Source organism: Sylvia atricapilla, chromosome 18 (assembly GCF_009819655.1).
Source record: "Sylvia atricapilla isolate bSylAtr1 chromosome 18, bSylAtr1.pri, whole genome shotgun sequence".
Lineage (NCBI taxonomy): Eukaryota > Metazoa > Chordata > Aves > Passeriformes > Sylviidae > Sylvia > Sylvia atricapilla.
The window spans coordinates 10,051,111-10,056,446 of NC_089157.1; the positions used below are offsets into that span (position 1 = coordinate 10,051,111).

At 49.8% G+C, this 5,336-nt stretch overlaps 1 pseudogene; it reads left to right on the plus strand.

Moving 5' to 3' along the window:
* Positions 1-206: 206 nt before the first annotated feature.
* Positions 207-4,178, plus strand: LOC136369548 (uncharacterized; annotated as a pseudogene).
* The last annotated feature ends 1,158 nt before the right edge of the window (positions 4,179-5,336 follow it).

The window sequence follows — 5,336 nt, forward strand, 5'->3', positions numbered from 1 at the left end:
GGGCTGAGGGAGGATGAACATCCCCAGGAGCTCCAATGGCTCTGCCTGTGAGAGGAGAGGCTGACACATCCCACAGGGATGTTCCTGCAGCAGCACAAATCCAGCCCCAAAGTGCCCTAACACTGGTTATTCTCCCTATTTTCCAGCACAGCACGAGCCCTCCTTTGCTGACAAACCTGGGGCAGAATCCATCCTCCCAGAGGGGCATGGGTGAGGCTGCTCCCCGCAGGAATCTGGTCTAGAAGAACAAGGAGATTCTCATTTCCCTCCTTTAATAACGCCCTCTTTATCCATCATGAGGACAAAGAGCCATTCAGCAGCTGCCTCCAGCCCCGTGTCCCAAATTGTCCCCTGGAAGTGACAGCGAGGAGCAGCCCAAACCTTCCAGATCAGGTGAGAAAAACTCACCCCGTTGAGTATTTTTGGGGGTGTTGAGGACCAAAGGAGGCAGGCAGGGGTCTGCTCAAGGTTTGGGAGCTTGGGGGAAGGTGTTTCATTCACCCAGAGAGATTTGGGGGGCAAAGGGGGTGTGTGATGTCTGCACAGGAATATTGGGGGGTTTTCCAGGTCTCCACAAAGCTGCGATGGAGATGAACGTTAAATGCTAATGAAGAATTAACTCCCCTGAAGCTCAAGGGAGAAAACCCAAGAGGAAATTATATTTCTGAGAATTCCTGGAGCTTCCCAAGAGGCAGTGATGCAGGCTGCAGAGCAGCTGAGACACAATCCTGTGGGGTGGGATGAGGGAGGCTGGGGGATGCCAAGCCCAGGGCTCGTGTCCTGCAGAAGAAACCCGTGGTGGGGCTGTGACATTGTCCCTGTCACCTCCTCCAGTTTTAATTAAAAACCCTAAACCACAACAAATTAAAAGTTCTTTTCCGTTAATAACGTAGGGCAGAAAGTTCATTTGTGCTTTAACAAGTGCGAGACCTAAATAACTTCCCACAAAAACCATAAATCCATATCAAACACAAAAAAACACCGACTGCTCCATGACCAAAAAAGCAAGGACACAAACCTGAACTACCCCAAAATTTCAGCCTGTACCTAACATCTTGTGTTCTGCCAGCAAAAAAATCGTAAACTTTAAATTTAAAGATCAGTGATATTGTAAAATTCTTTTATTAAAAGATGGCTCAAGAAAAATCTAGAGCTCAGTTGAATGTTATGCTTATGCTTTTTCACTTTGCTTGCTTTCAGTAATGCAAAATTACAAGTTAAACAACCTAAAACAAATAGCTAAATAACTTTAACTAATGCATCAAGTTGAAAAACATTATTTATTAAGTAAGTAAATGTTTAATAGTAATAATTTAGTATTAAAATTAATGCTTTAATGTTTAGAAATATTAAATGCAGTGTGTATGAAATACTGTGCAGCTCTTTGTGGTCCCTCCTGTATCCCCCTGCAGTCCCCTTGGGCAGGCACCTCTGGATCTTGGGGCTCAGCTGGACAAAAAAAAAAAACAACCTTTGTTCAAAACAACCCAATGAAAAAAAAAAAACCCAAAAAACAAAACAACAACAACAATAACAACAACAACAACAAAAAAAAAAAAAAAAAAAGAGACAGGAGCAACATCAAGGAGCAAACTCTTTGTGTGTGTCCTGGAGGGAAAGGCCCCATGAGCAGGGGCTGTCACCTGCCTCAGGTGACTTCAGCTCCTGTCCCTGCAGCCCCTCTGGCCGCGGTGGCTGGCCCAGAGCACAGGCAGATGTTCTCCAAGCAGCAGCAATGAGACAAGGCAGCCTCTGGCAGCCTCCACGGCTCAGGAGGCCAATTCTCTTTTTCCATCCTCTCAGGACAAAGGAGGAAATGAGGGTTGGATCCTGTGTGTTGGGGGGGAGCAGGGAGCATCAGCTGCTGGCTGGAACAAGCATCTCCCAGCATTTAATTTTTCAACTATTTCAGCCTGAATTACTCCTCAGGTGAAGCTGAGAAAGGTTTTCCTCCTGCTCTGCCGCTTCTTGATTCACCTCAGCACCTCAAAACCCCTTTGGAGATTTCCAGCCCCAAATATCCTCTTCGGCAGCAGATGGCTCAAATATCAGGCAGAAGGGGATGTGTGGCTGCGGCAGCAGCCAAACCCAACAAAATATTTGCTTCAAAGCAGGAGCAAGGACAGCGTGTCCAGCTGGGAAAAGCAGGAAGCGGTTTCTGAAAGAGGGGAAGAAGGGGCTGGAGAAGGAGATGATTGTGCAAGACATGATGTTTCAATTAGAACGGGCCTGAGCGAAACCAGCAGCTCATGAACTCGTGCTCTAGGCAGAGAGGAGATGTTTGATTTGTTCCTGTGCATCTCCAGCCTGGCACAGACACCAGGTGGTTTTATGGACAGGTAAGGGAGGACCTGGGCTGTGCATCAGCCGAGCCAGAAACAGCCCTGAGTGTCACTGCTCCTGTTCTCACTGGCAGGAGGATGGAACCCACCCCTCCTCAGGGCTTGGCGCTTTCCAGGAGGAGTTTTGGCTATCTGAAAATACCAGGAGCCATCTGGGCCAGCGTTTTCCCTGGAGAGGAGCTGGGTTGGCTCGGAGATGATGGATGGATGTCAGCAGGAGACTGGGTGCCAAAGGCAAACCATTCCCGTGGATTTGGGGCTGCCTGGAACAGGTTGGGTCACTGTGCCTGGGAGATATCACAGGTGACAGCTGTCACTGCTGTCACATCCCAAGGAAATGGCTGCAGCTTTAGGAAAATCAAATGCCTGTAAATAATCAGCTCTTGCAGGTGGCTACAGCACCTTGGTCCTTGCTTTGACACTTCTTTTCTTTTTCTTTCTTTCTTTCTTTCTTTCTTTTTCTTTCTTTCTTTTTCTTTCTTTCTTTCTTTCTTTTTTTTTATCTTTTTTCTTTTTCTTTCTTTATCTTTCTTTCTTTATTTCTTTCTTTCTTTATTTCTTTATTTATTTCTCTCTCTCTCTTCTCTCATTCTCTCTCTTCTCTCTTTCTCTTTCTCTTTCTTTCTCCTTCTTTCTCTCTCTTTCTCTTTGTTTCTCTCTCTTTCTTTCTCTATTCCTTCCTTCCTTCTTCCCTCCCTTCTCTCCCTCCATCCATTTTTTCCCTGTGGCCAGCTGAGGGATTCCTGGCACAGCCAGGAAGGTCACAGGGACACGGACAGAGGATGCTCGTTGTCCCCTTCTCTCAGCGCGAAACAGAGTTTGTGCCTTTTTTTCTGTTTGCTTCCCACGCCAAAGTAACTCCGCACAAAGGCTTTCCCAGAAAAATCATGTGAGATTTTCCTTGGCGTTCCTGGAAGCGATGAATCACCTCGCTCGTTTTTTGGGGGGGTCCCGGCGGCGAGGGGCGCGACCCGGTGCGACATCAGCGCTCGGGCTGTGCCACCTCCTGGCGACAGCGGGCGGTGCAGCCCTGAGCTGCTGCATCCCTGAGCTGCTGCGTCCCTGCGTCCCTGTGTCCCTGCATCCCTGAGTCCCTGCATCCCTGAGTCCTTGCATCCCTGAGTCCCTGCATCCCTGAGTCCCTGCATTCCTGAGCTGCTGCATTCCTGTGTCCCTGCATCCCTGCATTTCTCTGTCCCTGCATCCCTGCATTGCTGAGGCCCTGTATCCATGAGTCTCTGCATCCATGAGTCCCTGAATCTCTGCATCCCCACATCTCTGTCATCCTGCATCACTGCATCTCTGCATTCCTGTATCCCTGCATTCCTGCACCCATCTCCCTGTATCCCTGCAATCCTGTATCCCCACATCCCTTTATCCCTACATCACTGCCTCCCCACATCACTGCACCCATGTCCCTGCATCCCTGAGTCCCTGCATCCCTGCACCCACACATCTCTTCATTCCTGTATCTTTGCATCCCTTTGTCCCTACATCCCTGCAATCCTGCATCCCTGTATCACTGCATCTCTGCATCCCTTCATTCCTGTATCCTTGTATCCCTGCATCCCTGCTATCCTGCATCACTGCATTCCCGTGTCCCTGCACTCTGCAGCCCTGCACTCCTGCCCAAACCCCAGCCGCCCTCAGCCCTGCATCCCCAGGATTTTCGGGGTTTGTTGCCCAGTTTCCACGCCCCAGAGCTGTGCCCTGAGCTCGGAGGCTCCGGATGCTCCGGCCGACGGGAGGAGGAGGTCACACGGCTGGTCCTCAGGGGCTGGTGGCCACGGGAGTCAGCAGCCACCACCGGCAGAGATCTCACTCCTTCAGCTCTGACCTCATCAGTGACATCAGAGCTCTGGGGCAGACTGGTCCCGGGATTCCCTTTGCCTAAAGGGATGTGCCCGTGTTAAATACATCCACTTGATACTGAAGGGAAAGGGAGGAAAACAAACGGGTGTTATTCCAATATATCCCTGCCTCTCCTCCAGTGCCAGCTGCCCTGAAATACTGTGGCCAGGCGGTTTGGAATTGGGATTTTTATCCAAGCCCAAGCCATTCTATGATTCTGTATCATGGGAAGGTCTCCCAGCCCTTCCTGCTGCAATTTGGATATCTGCAACCTTGAATCCCTGCTCAGATGAGGAGAGAGGTTCTGGTCAGTCGTGTCTCCACGCTGCCAAATCAGACTCTCATTTCTTGCAGTCAGAACTCTCCTGCCAGTCCCACACCAAATTCCATAAATCTGTGTCTCCTCTCCCCTTGGAGGGGCTGAGGGTGCTCCCAGCTCAGGGCCAGAAGGAGCAGAGAATTGGTACAAGAAGAATAATAAAGTGTGGGCACAGCTCCGAAACCAGGATTTATTTAGGAAGATTTTCTGGTTATTATCTACTTAGGAACAGAGGATTTGTCAGAACAGATCAGAGCATTTTCATCCAATCTGGCAGCCTGCATGGAGTGGTGACAGTGAGAGGATGCTCCTGGGGGAAATCCCTCTGGATTCTCTCAGAGGTGCAGGTTCCTGTTGGAAAAAGGAGGCAGAGGCAACGCTGGGGTAAAACAGCAGCAGAAAAGCAGCAGCAAAGTCCAGTTGCAGTCCCACTGGAACCAGCAAAGGCACCTTCAGCCTGAGCTGACCCAGCAGAAGGGGAGGGGAGGCTGAGGGCTGACCTTTCAGCACGTTAAAATCAACACAAATCCTTCCCCAGCTCCAGCCACATCCCCCTGGCTCAGCCTCAAGGACCCGTCACTGCTCTGTGTCACATCTGGGGACACAGAGCACAAACCCCCCCAGCCTCCACCAGGAAACACATCTTGGATATTCCCACTGGCATTCCAGTAACAACAGCATCATCCTGAGCCATGGAGTGCTTGGGAAATACTTGGTTTATGAGGCAGGGTTGGAGCTGCTGCAAAAACAATCCCTGCTCTTGAGAAGAAAACATTCTCTTGTAAACAGTGAGGAAAAAAAAAAGCCCACGTGCTTGTATCCAG